We start from the raw sequence: 27179 nt of genomic DNA on the forward strand, positions 1-27179 counted from the left end.
GGGCTTGAAATTCCGACAAAGGAATTGGCAGGGTTAATTAAGCACGGTTGCACGTATGGTTAAGTCGGTAGATGGTCATCGTGACCGACTTGCAGTTACCGTCTTTACGCACTCTTGTTCGTACCGCCGTTTCTTCGTAGCGTCCCGTCATCCTCTTTCGCGCGGTATTACCAGAAATCGAGGGGGGCGATAATGGCGCGGTATAATGGGGACGCTTTCAGGTGGCCTATCCGTAGCAGCAGCGAACCGTGGGAGTGTTGCGCCTGGCCGTTCATTTGCATGCGGCGGCCGCCAAGTTTCGTGTCGGTCGCTTCTCGGGCGCGCGCGCGTGTCGGTGCAGTTCAAAGGATGTTCGCTGGCTCGCAATGATCTGTCTCGCTTTATGCACCCCGTGGCTCCTGTCGCGTTCCGTACCGGGGGTGGACAAAGCGGAAGCACCCGAATGCGCTCCGCAATGCCGCTCGCCCCCAGCGCGTGCGCCCACCGCAGAACCCTGTCCTCTTTCTTTTGTTTGACCGTGTCGTTTCCCCACTCCCCTTTCTCCCACTGTGTGCACTTATTCCCAATATTTAGTTTTATCTCGCTCATCCCAGCTCGTTCAGATCGCACTCCAAGGATTGAACCGTGCGCGGCGAGGGGAAAATGCGCGGCAGAAAAGCCCGCTCTCGGGGCTGCTGGCAAACAGAGATGTGTGCGCGCCTGGCCGCATTCGGCAGATTTAATACGTTTTACATCCGTTTTAGCACTCAGCGGTGCGGGGAATATGGGGTGCGGAGACGTAATAGCGACTGTAAAAAAAGGACACGGTCCGGAGAGATGTCAGGGACGAGGGAGCGCTTTCTGGGAAGGAAATGGGGTGACGAGAGGGGGGGGGGGGGGGGGGAATGTTTCTTTTTCCGCGGCCGCTGCTGCTTAGCTCCCGGGAGCCATTGAAATTCGATCGGGCATCTCCTAATGCGCTTCGTGGACGGAGGATGACGCCAGAGGCTTCGGTGGCGGCAATTGTGGTGCTGGGAGGTGCGGGCACGATAAAAAAGAGAGAGAACTTACATGGGGAGAGGAAGGTCGAGCGCTGAAACGCTGCTTCTTCTCTTGTGCTCTATTTTTTTTTCTTTCTCCCTTTGAGACTTCTGCGTGTGTCCGGGGTGATCTGCTCGCTCCGGAAAAATAACAAAGGAAGCCAGTGCAACTGTGCGCGACTGTTGGTCGGTTGCGGGCTCCGCCCATCGCGCCCCGCGTCGCGGCGTTGAGCTCGCGTGAATGGGCTGTTTTCGCGCAGTTTCGGACGCCTGGACAAGTTTTTATGCGCGCGGTCGACCATCTCGTGCTCGCGTATTTACACGGGTCGCTGGTGAGCGCGCTGTATTTGTTCACTGCCGGAAGGCGTGAGAGTAACTTATTTGGCAGTGAGTGCTTCTATCTCCCCTCTCTTCCTTTTCTTTCTTTTTTCGTTTTTGTGGTCTTGGATGAGTTTTGCTGAGTTTCACATTTGTGTACCGCAAACACATACGTGCATTGGTTTTCGTCTGCTTTCTGCGCAGGCGCGCTCCGCTCCATCTAAAAGAGGAAACGATGGGTGGTCACTTGGTCATTATCGACCGCGGACGGCGGCTTTTGCACGTTGGCATGCAGGGTCCGGCCTGCTTTACGAGACTGGCCTAGTACCGCACCGGCATTTTGTGGGTCCACACTACTGCTGGGATAGGTGCAACATTGCGCAATGTGCATGACGTCACTCATGCCCAGTGCATTACCCCCTCCGCCACGCACGCACGCACGCACGCACGCACGCGGGCGGGCACGAAACGAGTATGGTTTGAAACGAGTGTGGTTTGAAACCCCGTCGTCCAAAGTGAACCGTGTACCCACAGCATACTATTATAGGCCGCATATTCGTTTGTTCTGCAGGAATATTCTCTTCGCGCATAGTGCGTGCCATATGTGGCGTGGCAGAGCTGTGCAGCGTGCGTCCATTAGTTTGGGAAGGTGAGGCAGCAGCGTTTTAGAGCACAGCTCTTTGGTGCCCGTTCCTGCGTTTCGCGTCGTCATCGGCGTCGTACCTTGTAACCAGCTCGTGGGGTACCTGTCAGATCAGAAGGGAATCGCTTTTATTTTCTCCATGAATTAAACGCTTTTGGATAATGAAGTGGAAGGACTCGAGCCAGACGCACCATGCGAATGCTGGCGGGTATGGTCAGAGAGTGGATTGAAGCGGCCGGAAGAGCTGCAGGTTCGCGCAGAGCTTGGATGTCCGCGTTCGCTCTTTGCGCGTCGAGAAGGGCCTTTCGCGATGAGCCCGGCCGCCCGCGCACTGCAAATCAACGCTTCGCTCCGCGGTGTTTCTTCGCCCGGCTGCGGACAGAGCGGCGACTATGCTAAAGGCGGCTGCTCTCTCTTGGCGGAGAAGGAGCGGCGCAAATGGACTCTCGCGGCGGGTCTCTCTATTTCGGGAGGGCCCCCTAGCCGCAGCCGTCGGCCCCAGCCGAGCGCTCGCGTACACACCACGTGTCTTGTCAAGCGGCTGCCTCGCGGTGAACTCAGCAGCGCGCGGTTGGCCCCACGATAGCCGCGAGAACTGTTGGCGCTATGGGTCCAGTGGAGAGACCCGAAGGTGCTCTGGGAAAAGGCGATGTGGGGGCTCACTTCTCTCGTGGACGGTCCTTGTTTTGCGCGCAGACGTTCGCCGGCTTCGTCTCACCCGAGCGTTTTGTTCACTCTAAATAAAAGCGCTCAATTGATAGTCGCTGGAACTCCGAGGAAGCTTCCTTCTGCGCGGCCACCATCATGCCCTGGAAGAAACGATATTCTTTTCCTGGTTGTGGTGCCGCCTATCCCTCGCTATTCCTCTGGTCGAACTCGAGCTTTCTAGGAAGAGCAAGGGCTCAAGTCCATATGGGCATCTGCCGGTGAACGGCCGAGCTCGTCGGAAGTGGTGCTTCCGGAGAAACTGCGATCATTGGCCGCTTCTCGGCTTGCGCTAACTCGATTCCGTTCGTCACGTGTGTGGCCACACGGGCTGCCAGAGCACCAGTGTCCGGGATTTCTGCGCCAGCCAGGAGCTGCTGGCGCAGGGTTTTGCGTGCCTGTTGGGGGATAATCTTTCTCCTTGCTCTGCGATGGCTTCACAGAAAGGCGGCCGCTCCGCGCACCTCCTACACTTGCGGCACATATCTCCTTGCACCTCCTGGGCGTAGCGCGTTCTCTTCTTGGCCGTGTTTGCCTTCCGTGCTCCCGCGAACTTCCCCCCGTACGCCCCTTGCCTCTTCAGGCTCCCTTTGGGGTGCGCTCTGTGTTTTTGTTTTCCCTTCTTTCGAGGCGGAGGCCAGCAGCCGTGTTTTCCAGCTTTATTGCGGCCACTTCCTTTCTTTATGGCGCCAGTCACGGGGCGGCTTACAGTTTCCGGCGACCGTCTTGTGGAGAGCATCCAGTGGCAAGGATGGCGTAAAAGCGGCGTCGCCAGGGCAGGAAGGCCTCTACAGAGAGTAAAAAGTCTACCGGAGAGTGCGTACGGCTGCCGCTGCTATTGATCAAACGGGCCATTAAAGTGTTCTTTATCGCGCGCTCACTTAGCGCCCCTGGCCGGCCGCATTTGTCTCTCTCCTCAAGGGCAACGCCGGGGGGTCAACTGTTCCGCCGCACTTTCTCGCCGCGCGGGGTGCACGTGCTGGCACGCAGCGCATGCGCCGTATTTATAGTTGCACCCCCCATCTGTGCTGCGCGGACGGCGTGGGGTCATTCGCGGCTTCACGGTCGCCACGCGGACGAGGTCCGAGCGGTGCCGCCGCAAGTTGGCCGCAAGCGCGTAAAGTGCCTGCCGGAGTCGCTTTGCGCGCGGAAGTGCCACTTTGTAATGCTCCTCCGTCGTTGACTGCGGTTATGTAGCGAGAGGTGGATTTATTTGAAAGCTAAAGCTCACAGCGTGGTTCATTCCGCCGCGGCTTTCGGTGTGTTGCTTAGATGTGTGTCGTATGCTTCGTTCGTTGTGGGTTCGCGTTCAAGTGACGAAAACTGTTGTGCTTTGATGGGCAATTTCCAGACAGGAACTCTGCACGAAGTTTTGAAATGCCTTTTGTGTAGGCCTATGTCGGCACAGTCACTCGCTTGTAGTGCATTGTCTTCGGGTCTGGGATTTATGCAAACCAATCTGGCGTGCAAAATCACTAAACGTTATTTTCGGCATTGAGAAAAAGTTACATCTACTCCATATATAGTTTCGGATTATGACTACATTATGAATCATAAAAGCCTCTCAATAAAGTTCCATAATTTCAATACCAATCTGCTGCTATTTTCCTAGGTGTCACGGCTAAACTTTTTCGCTTTCGTTGTCCCCCCTCCCCCCCTCCCCCTCCTCCTGCTCCCATTCAAACCCTCTAGGGGCCTTGGCAGTGATCGCGAGCAGAAGGATGAGTTCGCTTTGCAACCAGTTTGGAACGTCAACACATGACCGACGTCAGCTCTTTCGCATGCACTTAAAACTAGCGTATAGCGTTAATGATTGAAAAACAAATCGCGAGTCACTTGCTTTCTGGACTAAAAAGAAACCTTTCTTTTTTTTTTTTTTTTCGAAACTTTAATCTGTGGCAGCTTTTAATTCGCTTTACGCCAAGGAGGCGGCTGCGCCCTCGCGACTGGTGCTATTTCCCAATAAAAATAAACCGGCGCTTACGCACTCCGTTTTCCGAATTTATTGTCTCCGCGATTGTGCCTGTTGTTGCCGCCAAAGCGCAAGCTCGAAGGCAAGTAATTCGAACAACGGAACTCGAGGGCCGCGTTTTATTCGCGTTTCATTTTAGTCAGTTACACCCTTGAGTTGTGCCTTAAACGCACACGGCAACTACCACCAGAGTGACTGAACTTTCCCAGCCATGCCAGCGCGGCTCTCGGAACCACAGCAACAGTGTAGCATCTGGAGTCTTATATGTAGAACGGTATCACTTTAGTAAGATTAATCATTCTTCTCGGAAGACCACACTCGTAAAAAAAAAATAATAATAAGCAGTGCTATTGCACAAACGCAGCCATCTTTTAAACTCTCGTTGGTGATGTGTTGACATTGCGATAACCCGCTTCGAGTAGTAGATGTCTCCTTTTGAAGCCCGCAACACTGTAAGAGGGAAAATTAGGACTATTAAGCTTCGCCTTAACAGTAGATGCGATAGGTCTATTAGCACCGTTTTTTTTTCTCTTCTCATTCCGCGAATTGTCGCCATTTCGAGACTGCCAGAGAGATTGGCAAAGTGTTAAATGCCAATAGCTTGGTTTGGTCTTCGGGAAAAGGAAGGCGCGCTATCTGTCTAGCTTCTCTGTGGACGCCTGCACTTACAATGAGTGGCATTCAGTCGGAGGCACATATGTCATCGATTCGAATCCCAGTCGAGCCTCTAATTTGACTAGCTCAGTGGGAAGCGGAATGGTGTGACGCCACCCTGAACGCTGCGCAGAGAACGGTCCGTGCTATAAGATCCGCGCTGCGAATATGTCCAGGCACGCGAAGCAAGTTGTTGCAAACGTGTATGCTCGGAATAGAGCCCGTTTCCGCATAAACCACTCTGCCTCAAAACGAGCGCGTAGTGATACGCCTCCATTTTTTTTTTTCTTTTCGCGGACTACTTGCGTAGCTTTCGCTGCTTTGCACCTGATGTATGAAACATAGTTAGTGTGCGACGCGTCGTTTGCAAGTACGGCTATCCCATAGTGAACACTAATGCGGTACGTGGCGGCGCTTCGTGACAACTGGTGGTGGTGCATGGCGGATGGGGGTTGCCTTGGAGGCTGCTGCAAAATGAAGTGGTCATCTTGCTATTCTCGGAGTTCGAAATGTCAGCGGAGGTGAACGAAGCCGATCACCAAAAAGAAGGCGCATGTACTACACACGCGAGTGTATAGAGGAACAGGGGCGCCCTAATCCTGCGAAATGCCGAATAAAGGCTGCCGCCGCTGTACCCCTTGACCACCCGTTAATGCAAATCAGCTTTCGCTGCATAATTAGATCAGCCGGTAACCTTAGCTCTGCCATATCCGAAAGCGTTGCGGGGTTTCAATGAGAGATTCGGTTAAGATTTACCTGCGTCGTCCCTTGAACGTCTACGTGATGTCTCACATTAAAGTGGCACTGAGTGCGAACTTACGTACGTACGCGTGACATTTACCACGTTCCGACGACAAGGCACTGCTGGAAAAAAAAAAAAAAAAACCGTCCATCTTTGATTTCGCGAGCAATGCACATGCGCCAGCAGCGAATCTTCTTGCGCGGACCCCAGAGAACAGCGCCTTGTAGACGTTAAAGGCTTGATTCGTATGGCAGGAGAAAGTTTCACTTCAAATTTCTCACCGTTTGGAAGGGTCTTTTCCTTCCAGGCCTACGTGAACATGGCCAGAAAGCACCAGGGAATCAGATTTTACTGAAACTGAAAGCAGTAAAGCCTTTCCTTTTTCAGAACCCTGCTGTTAATTCTTCTCTGGCGGAAAGTCTTTACTGACTGTAATAGCTCTTTAAAGCACCAACGAAAATAAAAATCACGTCGACGAAAGCATACGTGACATGCGACCTCGGAATAGATGAGTCGGCGCGCGCGTAGTCAATTAACCGTGTGCTGTTTTTTTTTTTGTTTTTTTTTGTGTGTGTGTGTGGGAGTGACCGCATGTTTTATTTTTTTTTTATTTCGCGGTCGTTTTATGCTCGACTTTTTTTTAATGTCTTGATAAATTGGTACCTTATGTCGTCATTTAAGTGACTGAATTTTTATTTCTACACTTCTACATAATTTTCGTCGAGCTCCCCCTTCCTCTTTCTCGAACCTTCCCGGAGTACGGGCGTAATACTAGATCAGTTTTTTTTTTTTTTTTTTTTTTTTTTTTTTATCATGCGTGGATTTTGCGAATCGGTGCCTTCGCTTCGCGGCCGTCGCAATGAAGTCATTACGGTGGCGCTGCTTGTAGACGCGCTCTGGCGAACAGCGGAGCCGGGGCTCGCGTGTTGCGTTTCCGAGGAAGCGAGGATCGTGGTGGCCGACCGGCGCGGACGCGGCCGATCCGTCTCCATCAGCCGCTCTCGCATGAGGTCTGGCCGACGTGACTGCAGGCATTGTGGCGTCTTTCCGCTCGCACGCAGGCCGCCCTGACCGTAGCTGCGGCCGCCGCTCCGTGCGTGACACGGCTAGCCTGCCAGGGCCATGGTGCCAAGGAACCGAGGTGGCGGTGTTCACGCTCGCAAGCCGTCTCGTGGCGGGGCTGACGAGGTCTGACGCGGTTTTATCGGCGCATCCTGGCGTAACTGCGACACTGCGCTGGACACTAGCTCGTTGCGTGCTGGCTCCTTTTCAAAAGTATGACACGTTATCGAGGTGCGACTCGTTCTTGTGCCCAGAGGGAGGAATCTTGGGAGAAAATAAGCCACTGCGCGACTGACGTCGCCGCTGCTGTAACGCGAGTTGTTTGGCTCGCATAGTAGCCCTATTCCGTATCTCTCCATTGCACCGCAGCGTTTATGGGCACCCATAAGGTCGAGGATGCCAGAGCGTGTGCCGCACCGAGGGCGCCTTCTGACCGTTGAGTGGGTTGCAGCGGGGGTTCAGAGCTCTTGCTTGACATCGCTCTCGGCGAGTCCGCCAAAGCTCCTCACTTTTCGGCCCACTCTAGATGACCGATTTTGCCGTCGGCATTTCGGTCCTTGACCTTGAATGAGCGTGCTTTTCTTGCAGGTGCTTGTTGGCAGGTTTAATGGCCAAGCACAGATTGACCAGCGGTTGACGTCACAAGAAGATAACAACCTCACGACGTTTCACCCCATCGCCTTATGGGAACTTGTCCTGTTCGATGGAGACCCTTGAATATGGAATAAGCGGCGCTACATACACTTGGGCCATGCTGTCACGAATAAGGGGGCAGAGCAGCTTTCGTCGGAGCCGGAAGGGGGGGGGGGGGGGGGGGGCAGTGCAGGTCATAGCTATCAGTTACAAGAAGTGGATGTGCTTTACCAAAACAAATTTGAGTCCACAAGAATGCTGTCGCGCGATACGTTGTTAAAAACCGGTAAAACAATGGCTTTAAATGCTGGCGCACTTAATTCGCGTTTGACCTGACCGTGCTAAATCGCCCCCCTTTTTTTTTTTCATGCTGGCATTATTGCTTTTGTCCATAGAGTGCCAGCATCATTCACTCAGTCAGCAGAACGCGGCAATCATTACCCGGGAAGTTATTCGCCCTGCCGTCTTGGCGAAGCTCCGCGTCCGACCGTCCGAGACACCAGGAGAAGACGCCTAGACGCGGTTCGAGTGCCGAACCCAGGCCTGCGCGTGCCGTGGGCCCGAGCGGGTCGCCCCGTTCCGGCCTCTGGCGCGGCTGAAAGGGGGCCCCTGCGAGGCCAATTGCGCTTCCTTTGTTCCGGCCGCCGGTCATTGCGCGGGGGGCGCCGCAATTAGCTGGCACGGCCACGCGTTTCCTCGGCGCGCGCTTCCGTAACGGCCGGATGGGAATCGCGCGCCGTGATCTGTTTTTAATTACTCCGCAGGTGTGGAACCCGAGCGTCGTCCCTGGGAGGAATAATCACTTTGCAGCAGCGCCCATTCTTCCCCTGAATGCACTGGTGCATCCCCTATTGAGTGCGGCAGCAGCTGCGCCGGGAGTCGTCGCCTGATCGCCGTGCAGCTGTTGTTCCTCACCAGGTATAATCGTCGCCGGGCAGTCCACATTCAGAGCGCTCGTCGTTCTTGTCATTGTGCGGAATTGAGTGCGTCTCACCGACGCCTTCATTCTGTCTCGTTCCAGTCGGCTTGCGTGCCCCGTCGGCACCTTGCGCGCGGCGGAAGCGACCCCGCGCCCACCCCCCTCACGCGCGGTTCCCATATTTCATAACGGCACGCGCCGCCGAACTGTGATTGACGCTCCCGTGCGCGTTCATGTTGTCATGGAAATGGGGGAGCTCTCGAGGCCCCGCAGCGCGCTATGTTTTGACAGGGGTGTCGGCGGGAGTCCCCCGAGCCCGAACACGAGCCGCGTGTTCTTTCACTGATGCGGAACTTTAGTGGTGCTGCGTTCCGACGCTGGTGGCCATGCCGACACTGCATGAGGTGGCTGCCTTTTTTTTTAATTTTAAACCTCGCCTGTGTATCGCTTTTGAAATTGCGAAGCTGGGGATGAAGTGTCCCCTCTTCTGCCTCTTCGGTGTGCCCATAATGCAGGTGTAAAGTTCGCGTTTCGTAGTGGCGATGTAGGTGGCTTAATTCGACCACGTGGGAAACATTATATCAGCGGTGTCTTGAACGACAACGTTGCATGAAATACGTCACTAAAGGGCTGGTCCAGCAGCGTGCACCTTTAAGAATGGTGAAGAAGCTCTTTCAGACTACTGTGGCGATAGGTGTGTGTTTGTATTCCCGCAGTAGTTTCTACACTCCCTCACAAGACGCCTGGGAGCCCCAGAAGCTGCGTATGGAATTACCCACTATTCTACTCTAAGCGAAAGCAACATACTCGGCTCTTTCGTTGCAGTGGACCACTCTCTTCCGCTTTTTTCATTCTTGCCGACTTTCACCATGGCTGACTCACACGCTTGCTAGCTCACAGACTCTTCCTCTCTCACTCCGTGTCTCACGCACGCACGTTCGTTTTAGCATCATTTATAGCGGCGTGACGCGCACATCTCCGTTCTTTGAAGCCACTGTGCGACGGTGGCACCATCATCGTAGCCCGCTTTTGTTAGGCCATTTATTTCTTAGGCGGCAGTTGCGTCTGAAGGAGACGGTCGTCTTTCTGGACGCGGCGTCAGTGCGGCGAAACTTGTTTAACCTTTCATTAGCGCAATTGAAGCTTTACCAGATAAGTCCGCTCCCGTTTCCTGACGGGGGGCCTCACATATGTACACTGAAATCGACATTCGAAAAGGCAGTGAGCGCTTTCGATGTCTAGTACAAGCCCTCGCTCACGGCTGGAGGAGGGCCAATTAACAAAGAAGACCAACCCTCCCCTCATCTTCGAGTGCGCGCCCTTCATAGCTCGGCACAGCCTCGGACGACAGTGCGTTGAAAAGAGGAGCGGTATGGCCAGCAGTGACTCTAGCTCCGCAGATGCAAATTGGCCCGATGACCGGGGGCACGCGCTTTCCGGAAGGTCCGCCGCTAACAAGCTCGGCCCCGAGGCACGAGCGCGCGCCGCCACTCCAGGACCCCGCGGGGCAGCTTTAACCGGCAATGAGATTAATTGAGTCGGCGAGTCAGCGTTTTCTGATCCTTTCCCGCAAAGCCACCGCACACCGCTGCGTCCTCCTTCTCGTGCTCTTCTGCGCCGCGCACGTCCATCTTGCACAGCGGTGCTTTTTATTATTCTACCATCTTCACTTCTCTCTCGGTGGGCACACTTTGTATTCATTTTTTTTTTTTTTCGTGCGCTCTGGGTTCGCCTCCGTTTCTAAAGTGATTTATTTTTGGACTCCGTGGCAAAGGCAACTGCGCGTACCACTTCAACTTTGAGTGGGCCTCCCAGTTTTGGATTGCGAGCCAGCAAGGACAGGTTGCCTTTCCGGCTTCGCGCTGCCGTTCCGGTGAACGTTTTCGTGCGCTTATTATGCTTTTTTTTTTTCTAGTACCCGCTCGAAACGACGCGGGGAAAGTCATTCTTGGCCCTCGGTTTTAAAGTGGCGTCGCAGCGGCATCGGTGCTCGAAGAAATCGCGTGGCTTGCGTCGTGAATTATGTATCGGCATTCCGCCCTCCGCTTTCGCTTTCAAATGCCAGAGGGCCAACCTGACTCTTTATGCTCAAGAGTTCGCGGTAATTGCCAAGTAGTGTACTTGCACGTGCCCTTATGGGGATAGCTCGCAGCGGCCCGATAAGTAGTGGTTGCATTGAAGATTTATTTAAATCCACGTTCGAAATTGCGATTTCTTCGTGAGCCGAGCTTCGGAGAAAAAAAAATTAAAAAAGTACACGGGGTGGTCTCGGAAAGTTATTGGAACAGAGGAGACGGCACCAGAGAGGAAAGCAAATTGAAGGCCTTTGCAAAGGAGGCATTCACATTGAGCCGAAAATGTGACAGAGGCGCATTGGTCTTAACGGTTTCGCGTCTCGCTGCCGTGACCGGAACCTGCGGTTGCTCTGAACCACCTCAACCATGAAGCTAGCGGGTGACGAGCTCTGCCCCGAAAGCCAGTCGCTCGTGAGTATCACACGCTCATTTGCGCAAATAAGACAGGATTTATACTATATAAAAAAAAAAAACGAACAAAGACGGCTTAATCGAAGTATATTTATCGAACACCGTTTACACGAACCGCTGCGTCCGCTTGATCGGAAGTGGAGGTGTCTCCAGCAGGCCTGCAGTATTCTCAGGTAGCGTTTGTTATAGCTCCGTTATATGAGCGATTGGGGCCGATTTCAAGAAGGAAGGTTAATCGGCTCTGTGTAATGAGCGCGAAGAGGTAAAATTGCAGCACGACAGTTGTCTCACTACTGCGGAGGCGCGTGTGTCAACAGCGGTCGCATCTTATACCCCCTGTCACGCGTCCAATATGTATTTACTACGAGCCAGGTCGTTCCTTTGTGGCGTGAACGTTCCCCGGCCACTGTCTTTGCCGCCTAGGGCCGCGAGGAGGAAAACTGCCGAGATTATGCGACCTCATTGCCACGCTGCGTTGGAAACTGAAGACAAGTTAGGGAAGTTTAGGTCGCCGAACGGCGCCCTCTGGATATGGGGCAATCTCCAAACAGTGGACAGATGTTTTTCGCTTGCCTAGGATGACTGCTCGTAAATAGCTACGCAAAAGCAACAAATTAAGGGCAGCGAAATATGTGGCTGCTGACCAGATGATCGCCCCGCGGCAATTCTGAAATTTATTTGAAAATTTACAAACTCTGTGACCACCTGCTGTATATTGGATGGCTATATATTCCCGTTAGCTCGAATCTATATTTTACCGAGGGAGCCATATTCTCTGTCCCACTTTATTCTCTCTGTCTGACGATCGAAGACATTTTCAATGTCTCCGATTATGAAACAGCTGTGCCTCCCGTCGCGAGGCAAGGTGGGGAGTCGCGTAAATCCTGACCGTCGGCTAGAGTAGCGTGGCAGCGCTGATGTTTCTGTCGTCTTGGCACCGCGGTGTGCTTGACCGGAGTCCGGACAGGAGTCGGTCGTATCTGCCTAACAGCTGCAGCTGACCTCAACGTTAGACACAAGTACCCGGGCGTCGTGCATAGGGGTTATCAATGCACTCCGGTGTGCTGAGGGAGGCACGATAAGGAGAGAACAAGGTGATGCTGCTGCTGTGCCCCGCACGAAGCGCGGCGGGGACGTCTGTTGTCGTCGCTGGATGCACTCTTGACGCGACGGGCGCAGAGAGAGAGCGGGCATCGTCGTCTAATTAATGGCTGCTCCCCGGCTAATGAACGCCCGTCCTCGCGCTGGCTCGAGCACTCCGGCCTGTCTCGGGGCTACGAATTAATAGGGTGCTCTGGCGCCACCCCTGACAGAAGGCATCGCGCGGAAGTTTTGATCTCGATAATAGCTGCTGCTTGCTTTTCAGCGGGGGATTTCTGTGGCAGCGCCGATTCACTTTGGCATTTCCGCAATCAGGTTCTTGCCACTGTTCAGAACGAAAGCAAAGCAGAGTTCAAATTTACTGGCTGTGTTTTGGCTAAAGTACTCATTCCGGACGGCGTTTCCCTCGCCTTCCCCCGCCTTCTTCCTGCGCCCTCAAAAGACGTGACTCAACGCTCCGCAGTTTACTTGCGGATTGAATACTGTTGCCGACACCCATACTCCCGTTTTTATTTTGCCTGTAATCGTTGTTTTCAGTGAAATAGTATTATTTGCCGTTAAAGGGCCTCTAACCATAGTTGAACCGCGAAATTCCTTTGCCGCAAATGGCCACAAGTTCCAGCGGGGAAGAGTCTCAAGCCCAGTTGTCAAATACTGTGCAGCGAGTTGCACCTGTGAGACGCCAGTGCCAGCCTGGTAATTTGCATCGAAGTGCAGCCGCCCGCGGCAGTGATCGTGTTCGCGTGCTCAGGGCCGACAATGCACAAAAATCGGCGTCTGTGTGGGGACGCTAAGTGACTTGTTCTCTTTTATATCACTCACCGCACGCGAAGAGCCTTGCTCCGTGGAGATGCGAGCCATTTTCGACAACCGCATTCTATCTGGCCACTTTTTGTCGCAAAGCAGTCGCAGACAGAGGGTTGCTTTCTATATTATTTTGCCAATTTGAAAAGAAAAAAAAAAAAAAACGTTATGGAGCAAGAACGGCGTTGTTTCGAGCCTGCATTGTACTGTTTCTCTTCTAACCGTTACGCGTGGTTAACCTAACGTTTACTAATTAATTTGCAGCCAGGTAGCTTTGTGCGTCTACGCTTTTCGCCTTGGGTTTCGCTCCAGAGGCGAACACTGTATATCTCCGGGAGCTTCGGGGGCTTGCTTGCACCTGTAGAAGGTAGAACCACTTTGCAAGTTAGTGGCACTGAATGAAGTCCCACAAATTGCGCGCATGGAATCAGCTGTGTTGAAAGTGGTGGCTGTGGTCGTCCCGATTTCAGTGAACACAGTTTTATTTGTGAAAATTGCACTTATCCGTTTTTGATTCCGATTCCCACAGCGGTGAATGGGAGGAAAACGAAATGGATTGTTCAACAGAGGGGAACAGAAGGGGGGAGCTGGGTTCCGCTGTTCTTAAGCTCTCTGAATTTATTACTCCGGCATTCATTTCGTGTTATTCTGTTCAGCGCGTTTTCGCTGGAGAAGAGTTCGCGGTAGAATAGTTGGCCTTTGCTCCGGCTTTCACTAACCCATGCCCTATCCACACTCCGTCTTGTTTCTACCGACTCGGCCTCCGCCTGTCGTGGGTACCGCAACATAGTCCGTATACAACACAGCCGATACAGTTTAGGACATTTGACTGCTCCCGGCCCACCGACCACGCTCGTCTGGACCCCTGGTCACGACGTTCTCGACGGCAATCAACGGGCACATGCCTGGGCTCGCGCTCTTTCCTATCGATATGATTCGCCGCCGGGTTCGTCGGGCACTCCTCCGGCAGCTTTTAACCCTGTACTTCCTGTGTACCGGCCGATCTTTGAAATTTACCGCGCGACGCGCTGCACGTTTCCACCACTTCACCACCGCCTCTCTCGGGCCGAGGCGGTCTCTCTCCGAAAGCTCCAAACTCAACACTTTCACCTGCCTCTCTCGTCTCTACCGTATTCGTCCAACCCTCTACCGTCCTGAATTCCACTCTGTGGGTCTCTAGCAACCCTCTACCACACTGTCTGGGCCTATCGTGCTATTCAAGCGGCCCCTCGTATACTCATGCCAAGTGAGGCGGACTGGGATAACGCCCCTGGAGCACCAGCGCCTGCTCGTTCGCCGGGCTGAAGCAGCCTCGAGGGCTATTGAGGCGCTGGACTGAGGGTCCCACTCCCAGTCCCACAGCACGTACTCCCCATGTCAGGAAATGAACGTTTTTTCACTCGCTCGGTCGGCGCTCTTTCTAGGAGGTCACGGCAGGGCCCTATATAACTGATGTCAACGCGGAGTGGTTGCGCATTCACGATGCGTTGTCCCAGACTCGGCATTGTTTTTATCGGGCATCAATGTTGATCGTTTTTCACGCACGGTGCAGCCGCGAGGCCGCGCTGCCTGACTGCTAAAATTATCTCTGCAGCTCCGTGTCCGTCTGCACGAGCGGTTGAGGTGAGCTGTCGCCCGCCACTGGCCGGGACGTTTTACGAAGAAAAGAAGACAGACGAGAAGGCAGATGAGCGATGCTGGCAGCAAGTGCTCCAGAAAGGAATTCTATCGGGCTGCTGCAGCATTCTTTTTGTCTTCATTTTTTCCCCACCCTTTGCAAGCTTACATGGAAACCATTCGTACTTATCCGCCAACCTCTGCGGCCGTAACGTACTTCTGATAATACGGGCGGTCACTAAGCAGTAATCTCGTGAAGCGATGTTCGCTGGCGACGCGATGCAGTCGGAATAAGTATGAATGGGAACACGCGAGCCCGTGGTACCAGTGGCAGTGCGAGTCAGTGACGCGAGAAGATCGCGCTCTTGTGGCTGTTTTAAACCTTGGAGACACTGCTTGTCACGCTTTCGTGTCGCCTACCTCAGAGCTTGTTCGGTGGCTATATACCGGTTTTGCCACCAGTCGCTGTTCTTGAAATTTTTAGATGCTCGAAGGATTGCTCGCGCGCATCATCTCGCTTGCGACGGGGCAATCTTCCAGTTTAGCCACTGGCACTCGTTCGGCCCGCAGGAATCAGCAGGCGTTGATGAGCAGCATTCATTGAGCTTAATTTATTAGAGATAGGTTCGAAGCGTTAGTTAAACTGAACAAGTGGTCTAATTCCAAGTAGCAAAACTCCGTCATACCAAGGGGAGAGCGACACGTTTGGAGCAGACCTCACGCGTAGCAACCGGATGGTGTTCGCCGCTGTCTCGAGTCTCCCTCTTGGCACTAAAACATTCTTTTTTTTTTCTTTTACACTTCCCCGGCATTGTTGGGACAATATTTGGAACCAGTCGCAAAGTACGTTACTAAAACCAGTGCGACAGTTTCGCTTAAATCGGAAGAACCAACGAGATTGTTTTACTCGCGACCACCGCGTGTGTTCCACGAAGTCGTGCATGCTTTTCCACAAACTCTCAAAATAACAGCGACAGGGCAGTAAAACACACACAAGCAAGCACCATTTCGACCAGCCGTGGCTCAAAGCACCAATACGGCGTCCGAGCTCCGCTGTGCAGAGCATGGAGGGAAACTCATTAACCACGTCCGAGAAACGCGACCGTTCGCACGTGTTCCCAGCTGGGCGGTACACCAGCAAGCAGCCTTCCCGCTAGCTTCAGCCGAGAGGTCCGCAACGCTTTTTTCCGCGGCGCCTCACCCGAAAAAAGAAAAAAGAAAAAAAAAAGCCATAAACTTTATCCTAGGCAGTGTATTGGGGCTCACGATGCGCATGTACTGTCCGGAGAGCGGGCCCCAACCCGAGACGCCCCTTGCTGCGCCGGTTCTGCTTTTACTTTATGACCTTGTGAGCAGCGTTTGCTCTGTTCCAGGACGACTGGGGTTGGGCGGAAGGAAGAATCTTACAAGAAACTAAAGAAAACATTTAAGTTCACGGTGTCTAGTTGTGAGCTTCCCGGCTCCTTGCAGGCGGGCTGAGATAGGGGGGAAAGGGGGGAGACGCAAGCTTAACCATTCCGCGCCTGGATTGGTGGTTGTAAAAAGTGACGCGCGTAAAAAATCTGTGAAAGTGGCTACGCGACATCCGCACCGAGTGACGAGGCTTTAAAGACGGCGATGCGTTTTCACTGAAGGGGAAAATCTCTAAATAAAGACGATTTAGAAGGATGAATATATAAAACGCTAACTTCCAACAGCTAGTTTTTGTACAAAGGAAAGGGAAGCGGGCGTGCTGGATGTTCAGACTTCAATCAGTCTCTCAATACTTCTGAAAATATGTATTGATCACCTTTCATTTCATGATGCCCTCGAGAAATCGCGCTCGCACCTTGTGCATGAAAGGTTTTCACAGCAGTGTGTACCGGCTGGGAAAAGCTGAATACCCTTCCCATATTCTTGTATTCGTCGCGGAAGGCATTTTGAAGAAGGTATGCTCCCGTAAGCTTTTAAAAAAAAAAAAAATGACGCAGAGCAAGTCGGGGACGTGCGTTTGATCCCGGCCACGGCGGCCGCTTTTCGATGGAGGCACCCGTGTGCTGTGCGATGCCAGCGCACGTTAGAGAGCCCCAGGTGGTAGAAATTATCTACATCCGTCCACTACGGCTTCCCTCATTTCCCTTGTGTGTGTACTCCTTTGATGCAGCTACTTTCTTCCTACTCGCTACCCCCTGGCTACACAGAATACCGCGTAGTCCCGTTACGTGAGTGGTGATAAACTGTCGCAGGCCACAGCTGTGTCCCTTCACACCTCACTGTGAACCATCAGTGCTGTCACTGCAGAGAAAGGAATTTAGAGTGTGCAGTGGCCAATAATTATTGCGAATCACTCTTTGGCGCTCACCAAGAAAGCAGTAGTTCGCCTGGCTCGGGAAGTAGTACATTGGGTTTGCTGCCTTCCGCATAGAAAGGTAGCTCTCGCTTGTCGGAAGCGCTGCATTGACTTGAAGATGCCCCTTTGTTTGCTACCGTCAGGCGCGCGAATATTTTCATTTTAGAAATCGTTGTGGGCTTTCCTTCTTACCCGAACTCCAAAGTGAAACTTTATACCTTCCTCCTCGTCCTCCCGTTCGTAATAAATGCCATAGCTTATTTCGGGAAAGATTCCTCTGAAGCACAAATATTTCTTTTTTTCAGTGGCGGCAAACTGGAACGTCCGGAGTGCTTGTCGTTGGCACCCAACCTGGTGCCATCTGGTGTTTGAGGTGGCAACAAGCGAAAGCATCCCCTCCAATCCCGGCCCACTCTCTTCATGTATTGGCGTCGCTCAGAAAGAGGCAGGCGGCTTCTTCGCCGCGCTTGCTGATATTTCGCTGCAATCTATTCAGCGCGCGCTCTTTTCGTCCGAGGTTCGAGCCGGCTAATTGCAGTTGCATAATGAAGTGGGCGCCCCGCACTACTCCCATGCAGTCACACAATCCGAGGGTGCTTTAGCCGGCCTGCCGCCACCCGGAACTGTGGCGTGCTCGGGCCCCGGGCTTAGCTTGCGGACGCCGCCTCGCGGCTGGCGCTTGTCGCTAATCGCGGTGGCTGTTGGCAGCGAGAGAAGCAACAGATAATGGCACACAGGTGCCCACGCGCTCTGGATTCCGCGTACCAGAAACGCCCGGCGTAGCTGGAGGCGCGGGGGGGTCGGCGAGATCAAAGCGCCTCTTTCCCCGATCCTCCTCCAGCGTGCCTAAGCAAATAGCATTTTCGCTCCTCTCCTATCCATCAGCGCACTAAATGAGATGAATAGTGCAGTTGTCGAAGCAGCGGCGCTGCCTTTTCTGTCTTTTTTCTTTCTGCCGTTACGCGATGATCACTCCTCTCGCGCACCGGGGGTTTCTTGTTGTCGACTGTTTTGATCCAGGCAGGATGATGATGAGGGACCGTGTTTTGGGGAAGGCTGGCGTGAGTCAGCCTCGTGCTCCGGTAGCGGCCCAATTTGGCCGCTTGCGCGAACGCGCGCCGAGGTGCGAGCCGCCGACCCCGCCCCCGCCCCGAGTGCGTTCTCACCCCGGTGTCGGGTGTCGGGCGCCATCGGCACGCCGTCGAATCGCCGTAACGGATTCGCGCGTTGGGCGCGCCACCCACGGTCGCGCTAATGCACCTCTCAGCAGGCCGTGACGGGCGGCCGCGCGGAAACACCCCTGCTGCACGCGCGCTTTTCAGACAGGTCGCAGATGGCTGCGGATCCCTGCGCTCTTGTTCGCTCTTCGGGAGCAGCGGCGGCTCAGCGTTAGGGATGTCGAAAGCCGCCAGGCAATCGTGTTGCGACTGCTGCTGCCTGCCCCTTGGCATTCATTTCACCCAGAAGAAAATTAACCTCGCTGGCTTGGGCTAGCCCAGGCACCCTAACCGGCCTCTGCCTGTTGACTAGCGGAATCATTTTATTATTATTATTATTATTATTATTATTATTATTATTATTATTATTATTATTATTATTATTCCCTTTACAGTGTGGCTAGACTTGTATCAGGAATGTTCGGCGCGGGCTCATTCCTCTCGCAGCACTGCTTTAACTTTTTCGGGGCCTCGATTTTTTTTTTTTTTTTTTTTGCGCGTCTCCTTTTTTCCCACTGTGATGCTCTCTTTGTGGAGCCCCGCGAGAGGCCATTGCCGCATTCTTCGCTTCAGCGCAGAAGCCTCTGTTCGGCTGGATCATCGCAGTGTAGATCGTTTTTCCCTGCGAGGCGATAGCGGAGCTGCCGCCCTAATCGTTTCCATATTTTCGCCGTCCCAGCGATATCGTTTGGGCCTCGGTTCTTGTGGCGGAAGATAGAACGCGGGCCGTGGCCTTTGACCTTGTCGTTTTTCGATTACCCCTCGTATCGACCGATGTGCGCGCGATGGCCGGTTCGCCGTGCCGGGATCCCGCGACTGCGATTAGGGCACGGTATCCATATCGCTTTGCCGAGAACGTTACTGAGCAAGCGTGGTGAAAAAAGGGCGAGCTGATTTCGGATGGCGCGCGCTCGTGTGTGTGGGATTCCTTTTGATCCTGCTGGCGGCTCGCCCGATTCAGCGTCGCCATTACCGCGACCGAAAAAAGAAGGGTAACGAGCCGCTCGATTTGCTTCCGAGGTCTTTGCGCGTTCCGAGTCGCAGGAAGGCGCACAAAGGGAGGGTCCGAGGTCTGTGACCGCTGATTCCGCGGGAATCGATCGAGTGCCTTTATGGGGGTCGAATTTCTGTGCCGCGCGGTCTCCACGCGGATGACCCTTTCATTTTGGCCCGGTACTTGTTTGCTCTCAGTGACCCGCGTGGCGAGCGCCGCTTGTCAGCGTCGAAATGATCTGGCGGGGGTGAGCTGTGCGCGTCCGGAGATGTGAACGCGAGTGCAATTCGTGATCTGCCGTCCGCAGTGGGTATTGCAGCTCATAACGGGGGCCCGTGGCGAGCTTCGTGCGTTCGTTTTTGGGATGCACGCTGTCGATGCACGGAGGAATGGTGGAGCCTGAAAGTTTTCCGTTGCTTTCCTGGCCGGAAAAAAAAAAAAAAAGTAGTGTAACGCGGTTTGCGGGTTATCCCCGTTGTTTTGTCCGGACGGAACAAGTTGAGCTTTTCTTTCTGCGACGCTCACTTGCCCCCCCAATCAAATGGCGTTGTAAAATGGCCAAACCAAGCGGACAACTGAGCTCGTTTGTTTCGCTCAGGCCTTTTTACGAAACTGCGCTGCCTCTGCTCCTGATAGATCCGGCCGCACAACGAAGCAAGCCAGTAGCGAGTGGTGAGAAGGTGCGCTTCTGAGGGCGTGAATGCAATAAAAAAATAAATAAATGGAGCGTTGCTTACTGTAGTTTGCATCTGCTTGCGAATGACAGGTACAAAGTCTACGAGCTCCCGCTGCCCCCCCCCCCCCCCCTCCCTTTTTTTTTCCTGTACGCGCGAAGATCGATTGCTTAATTAATTAAAAAATTCGCTTGCATCGGATCGACCTACGAAGCAAATGAATTAAGTATTTCCAGTTGCCGTTTAATTTGCAAGACATTCCTCAGTGCGAGCGGGGCGTGGAGGTATGAAGCGTGGCTTGGCGGAACTAGAGCCGCCGCAGTTACATGCCTACCCGGACCTGCGAGGAGTGTGGCTCAGACCGTTCGCGTAATAGGCGAGAGCGGCTTATACGTTTGCGTTTCTTTGGTAGGGTTCGTATTTAGAGGGAACACTTATGGCGCATTGTTTTACTCCTCCTCTCCCCCCCTTTCCGCTTTTTTTTCTGTTGATTTTTTTTTTCTTTTCTACGCGAAACCAGACTGCAGCGCCCAGATCACGCTTCACGAGGAAGAGCGAGAGAGGGAAAAAAGAAAAAAAAAAAAACGCGGGCCAGGCGAAATCACCGGTGTTTGTAACGGTGCCCCTACAACGGGCCACGTCCGCGCAGCGAACGTTGCGACGCGAAGCCATGTCGTGTCTGCCCTTTCTTTGGAGGCGGAATTAAAAGTTTCGCCCCGCTTCATTGGATTGTTCGGGCCGGAGAGAAGAAATCCGCGCTGCTTTTCATCGGGCTCCCTCCTCTTTCATTCTTGTCCAGGGACACAAAGAAGGCGACGTTCCCGGGACTCAGCGGATCGGGGACCGCGACGTCACAAAGGGATGAGTTTCTCCGCTATCAGTAATGGCGCTCTGATGGATATACACGCGTCGCGAGCGGCCTTGCTTCTCGCTTACTGTTTTCTCGTTTTTTCTATTTTTACTCGGCGGTTGCCAGTTTGCATGCGGCGTGTCCCCCCTGCTCTGCGGTGCGTGTAAAAGCTGCTGACGTTTCTCGTGCTGCAGTTTCCATTTGATGGCGTCATCGCGCTTGCATCCGTTCTGGCGTATGTGTGTGCATGTGTTCATCTGCGCACGCTCTCTCTCTCCCTCTCTCACGCTGAACCCCGCGTCCTTTCTGCTTCTCTCAAGGGACCTTTCCCGTGCCATGTCTCTATGGGTCAGATTTGGAATCGGCGACTGTGTCTGTGCTTCGTCCATTGTGTCGCACGGGGCATGCACTCACCGGGAACCATTGTCGGGATGGTTTTCCGGTACGCACTGCTAAGTGGAGCGCTGTGCGACTTTTGTTGCTTATTCTCGGGCGCTTGCTGCTGGGTCTAATCGAACTCGTTTACCACCGCATCTCGGGTTTTGTATATTCTTCCTCACCGCGTGCTTGCGTCACGGGGTGAGTTGCGGGTGCGTAGCGTATCCGCGGCGGTCTGTATATTTCTTTTCATCAAATTTGCAATTTGCATTGAGCAAGCAAGCGGACGCGTATAACAACGGAGCGACGTCTTCCTTCGTCCCGTTTCTTTTGCCTACCGTGCGTGATCTGTTCTTGTCTAGCTCGCGAACATGCGAATCTCTTTGGGTGTTTGCATGTTTATCGCGTGTCTGCTTTCTTTTTCCTTTTTTTTTTTCAGCCTTTCGGGGCGTAGCAGTTTGGCGAATCTCCGACCTGATTTTCGTCAGATGTGTGCCAATAGTTTCGCTCAACAGAGCACGGCAGAGTAAGCGGGCTTCCTGACAGCGTGACTGAAACTGAGGCGTGCCCTTTCGGCGCACACTTGTTGCGTACCAAGCGCCGTCGCATTAGGGAGTTTAATAAGCAACGACTGAACTCTGGAACGCCTGTGACGTTACGGAGTAGCCAAACACTTCCCTCGTTTGCTTCACTTTATAAGTGTGGCGATACTGTCTGCAACGAACGGGTTGACTGAAGTCGGATTCGTTCATCCAGCGTGAAGAAAATGCTTCGCGCACTTGAACGGGAGTTTCCCCGGAAATTATTGCATTGCACATCCGTTACGCCAGAGGTGTCAAAAGAGCCCCGTAGGACTGGTAGGCTTTCTCACCCACTTGGGGATGGGCTACTAAGTGACGTCACCGAAAGCCGCCGGAACACGCGGTGGGCGTATACACGAGGCCGGCCCTCGCAGCCCATGAGCCCGAGAACAAACAGCGAAAGCTGCGAAGAACCTTCGTCTCGTGGGGATGCCGAGACGTTCGCGAGCAGCGCCTCCGAGTCGCGCACCAACTGGCTATAACGACGTCGCATGAAGTGGATATCGGCACGCAGCGCGAGACGACCCGCTGATGCCTGTGGGGGGCCACACAAACGGCCGGCCGCTTCCTGCGCGCGTTCCACGAAGCGCTCCACTGCCTTGGCGCGTGGCGTGCGGGAATGGCTGCAGGCTCGTTTTCGGCCCGCGGCGGAAGGCGAGCACTCGTCAGGTGCGGCCAGCCGGCGTCGTTCTCGTTAAAAAAGAAAAAAGGAAAAGAAAGAAAAAGATGGGGGCGAGGGCGCGGTCTCCGGAAACGTGCCGCCCCCGTGGCCGTTTAGGCGCTGACGGCAGCCGGACACTGGTCGCAGCGGCAGCCTCTCGTTTGGCCCCCCTCCCAAAGTAACCCCTAATGATTCGTATTTAGAGCATCCGCCGACGGCGGCGCGAGACCGCTGTCTTAATGCGTCTGAGGGGAGGAGGGCTAGCTGTGAAGCGCCGCGCCAACAGCTTGATTACAAGGCGGCGGGCGACCTGCTCGCCGTGTGCGGCTTTGTCCGCGCCTTGCCCGCCGAAAAGTGCGTTTGTTTTCCCCCGCCACGGGCTCGTTACGCGCGCCCGTACTCGTCGGCCATTGACGGCGCTACTCGTGGCTCTGTCGCCGGGGGCGGGAGGCTGCTGCCTGCGGTTGGGTGCTACCGGACTGCTTTCACTCAGTCAGCGCGCCCGGGTCCGCCGCTGATAGACGCAAGCGCTCCGTTTTGAATGCGCGTCGAGGTGCTTTCTCCGTCTTAGCTGCATTGTTTGGAATGGCTGGTCAACAGACGTCGGTGTGGACGCACCGGAGAGTACACACCGGGCTCGTTCCCGTTTTCTCCCCGCTTTGCGTTTGTGTGCTCGCGGGTTAAAAGTGCGCGGCTGCGTTCTCTGCGCACTGTTTGTTTCTGTGCCTTGTAAGCAAGGTTTATGACCTTCGGTGTGGCAGGCACTGACGGAGAATGAAAATGCCGCGAGGGAGCCACTCGTTTTGAGCGCCGGGTTGCCTCTGAATCTCGGGTGTTCGCGCACCGCGGCCCCGCGGCGTCGCTACCGCGTGCTGGCGAGTCTGCGAGGGCCGAAAGGGCGCGGCGAGGCAGAAACCGCCTTTGCGCACGCGGAGAGCCCCCCCCGTGCGTTCACCCGGCCTGAGTAAACGCGCGCTGTTTGACTTGTGAATCGGCGATCGGCCGTTCGTTTCTGCTGGCCTCCTCCGATTGCCGCCCCACCACAGTTTTGTGCTCCACGCCTGCGGGACTTTGATACTCCCGCGCTGATTCCCACGTTGTACGAGGATTGATGGCATGCGTTTGCGAGGCGCCGAATTTCTCTCTCTCTCTCTCTCTCTCTCTCTCTCTCTCTCTCTCTCTCTCTCTCTCTCTCTCTCTCTCTCTCTCTCTCTCTCTCTCTTTTTTTTTTTTTTTAATCTCCCGAGTGCTTTTTCCTAGCTTATTTCGCTTCAAGCGATGACCCGTTCTCGTACATAGCCGGGACTCGAGGGATTGTGGCTTGGGGTTTGTATCTGGTCGGGTGTGTGAAAAAATTGATCGCGCTGGCACAATTTGTACACCTCGAGGCTGACATGGGGATGCGCTGAGAGATGAAATTGCAGGCGCGCGCGGGACGGAGCAGCGGGTAAGTGGGCGCCCGAGAGGCTACCGACGGGATAAAATATGCATTCGCTCGAAGGTGGGCAGGACATATCCAGACACCATAACCTTTTATAATAATTTTAGTCTTTTTTTTTTTTTTTTTTTTTACATAATTTGGTCTGGAACTTGAGCGGCGCATGCACGCAGTCCATTGGTTCAGAACAGTTTTATGTTGTGCGGACGTTGCGCACTTTATTCTAACCTATATATATATATATATATATATATATATATATATATATATATATATATATATATATATATATATATATATATATATATATATATATATATATATATATATATATATATTCTCAGAAAATATTACTCGTGTGACGGGGGCAATGCTCGCAGCCACGCTTGTAGTGAAACCAAGTGCTTCGCTGGTTACACTTTTTCAGTTTTCGTGTTAACCAATGATAGAGTGAAGAGCGAATACCTTTAGTTTACGATGGGGCTCCAGATAAGTTGTTGGCATCGAGGGAAAGCAGTGCCGTAGCGGGACGTTTCTAAATTCACCGTGGCGGAGGAGCAAGGCCTTGGCGACAGCAAACTGCGCAGTGGTCATCACCCCGCGGGGCTAGGACAGGAACGAATTTTTCGATGCTCGGGGACTGGCTTAGTAATTGATATGTTCTTGCTTGCCAAGGACGAGGAACACGCCGCTTGGATGAGTGTCGACTCTTTTGCATTCTTAATGAAAAAGCATGCGCCTAAATGTCGGTGGAGGTGCGTTTCTTTCTCCCCGTTCTCCAGACAATCCGGCATCGCCGTTGGCAGCGAACGAGCATGCCTCTGGCGCATATGGCGTTGTCGGGTTGTTTGAGATCACGTGACGTGGCCGAGTTAGCTGGCACATCGCGGAGCTGCTTTGACATCGAGCCCTCCAGTGCCCCCGACCGTTCGTACTGCTTGCTCAAAAGCGGGGCTTTGTAGCTATGTCGGGTGACATTTCGCATAATGTGGTAGTCTACGACTGCATGCTAATGAGTACGGGCAAGAAAATGCTGCCACAAATTAAAGGATTAGTGATTAAACTAGAGCATGTATACGCGAACGGGGACGTGCTATTGGAGGCATCAAATGGCAGCTGCTAACTCCGTCGGGTCACGCCGCTGAAGGCAGAGCGTAAGTTCCCCCCCCCCCCCCCCCCTTTTTTTTTTTGCGCGTTTTCCGTTTGTTGGGACGCGGCCGCGACAGTCCAGGACCGTTCCCTATAGAAGCCGTGCTCAATTCCAGCATGCCGGAGGCACTGGACACTGCGGCGCGTTGACGCTTCCAACATGATCGGCTGTCGGGCTCAGGCGGAACAGTCGGCAGGCGGGCTGTCACCATCTTCCACGGATACGTTTGGTCTGCGGGATACTGCTTGACAGTAAGGGTCTAGTCGGGAGCATGTCTAATTAGACGCCGGTCGAGGCGGAAAGCCAACGGTCGTCCGAATGGGGCGGTCTCCTCTTCATTTATGACATGTTCGGGCTTCTCCTGCTGATCCGCGCTTGTAAATCGATACAAGTCAAAAACGAAACCACGTGAGCATGCAAAGTGGATATCTCCGGCACACCGAAACATACCAAACCAAACTAGCAGCCTCTGGCGCCACCAAGCGCAGGTTTTTTCCAACATTAAAGCTGTTGTTCTCTCGTCTTCTTTTCATGACAAAAACCAAAACGACATTCCAGACATGTAACCGTAATGCGTATTAGTGAGCCTCCTGGATCCACTGGACGTCATGGCGCTTGCACTCGCCAGAATGGGCTGTGGTGGCAATATCTCGTGAGTTTTGTTTTCTGTAAGAGTAGCGGTTTTGTGATTGGGAGCTGGTAATCTTCCGGTACTAGCCACCTTCATCGTTTTTCCTTTAAATGTCCCTTTAACTTGCGCTTCCAGAAATATCGAAATGTCTTCAAAGGTGTGTGCAACTCTTCTTCTTGCCTTAGAAGCGTTCAAAGCTTGAGGGATGACCGAAGTGCTTCACCGATTAGAAGCAAATTATGCTGCCTGGTTGCTTCTGGCAACGACTGTAACTGCACCGCTCGGGACCCACATCCGAAAGCAGATATTGAACAACTAGTGCACATTCGAAGACGGTCGGTGATCATTATTACAATTTCCGAAATGGCTCTTTTCGTTTACGTCAGTTATTGGAGTGACCGTTACTGGGAAAAAAAACGGCGCAAATATTCGAGGCACCCTCTTTATATTTTATGTCGCGTTAAATGGCAGAAAGGTTAGTGAAAAAGCACAATGCATGCATTGACCAAGCTACTTTTCCCAGCGCACTAATAAATTAGGGCGCGAGAACAAGTGCCGAATTGAAGATATTCAGGTAAAGTTGTTGTTGCTGTTGTTGTTTTGTTTTTTTCCCAGGGATACTACGTGACCGGAGGGACTCTGAGTGCAAATTGCTGCCGCCTCTCCTACTTCCTTTTCCGTTTCTTTGCAAAATTAACATCCCTTTAAAATGACTTCTGTGTTTGCTGTTCGGTATTCCCAGGTGCGCTTCGCGCTAGTTCGCGGGATTTTGCCTATAAGTCTCTCTCCCTCTCTCTTCTACGTGCGTGAAGTTGGTGTCTATGCCTGCAGTTTCTAGTTTTCTTTGTGTCCCGTTCTTATTTTTGCATAGCGATTTGCTTTAATTCTTATTATTGAATAGTCTGCCAAATCTAATATTTATTATGTACCCTTTTTTGTGATATTCGACGTGCAACAATCCCCCTGTGTGGGGGTAGGCCCTTAAAAATAAAATAAAATAGCACAGTCACTCGCTCGACTTCTATGCGTCGTATTTTAAAGAGGCACGTCTGCAAAATTCGGACAAGGCCAGTGATGAGCACAGAACGCTTGGAGACACGAGACAGGGCAGGCGTTTATTGACTTCACAAGAGGTTGTAATAAGCGAGTGATCACTCATTGACATACACCTAAGCACACGCATATACGGCTACAAAGGAAGGCTACACAGCCTTCTCAGAAACTTCGTAGTTAAAAAATTTGTCCTGCTCCCCGGTTCGACCCCGGGGCCACCGCCTTTCCGTGGCAGTCTCTCTAGTAACTAGTTAACCAGGAATGCTATCAAATGGTTTGGCGAGAGCGTGTTGACTGATAACAATCAGTTATATAATATTTAGCCTGGGTAGGGGAATTCCACGTCATGCCTCATTTGCACCATTATCTTGCACTGTTCCAAAGAGAGAAAAAAATTATTCGGTATATCTGGTCCTTTAAACCTCCAGGTGCGAGCTAGCGCGTGTGGTGCCTTCCCCCCTTTCTTGTTTATCTCATAGAGCTTGCACTGTTTTCCACCATGGGTCCTATGAAGCGTGGCCCTGCGATATGTTATACGGGGACTGTAG

The 27179-nt window shown here is 53.1% G+C and overlaps 1 protein-coding gene across 3 annotated transcripts in view; it reads left to right on the plus strand.

Moving 5' to 3' along the window:
• Positions 1–27179, plus strand: part of pan (transcription factor pangolin) — a 215918-nt gene that overhangs the window by 131887 nt on the left and 56852 nt on the right. The window lies entirely within an intron of this gene.

Source organism: Amblyomma maculatum, unplaced genomic scaffold (genome assembly GCF_055883805.1).
Source record: "Amblyomma maculatum isolate TAMU_Amacu unplaced genomic scaffold, ASM5588380v1 scaffold_13, whole genome shotgun sequence".
Classification (NCBI taxonomy): Eukaryota; Metazoa; Arthropoda; class Arachnida; order Ixodida; family Ixodidae; genus Amblyomma; species Amblyomma maculatum.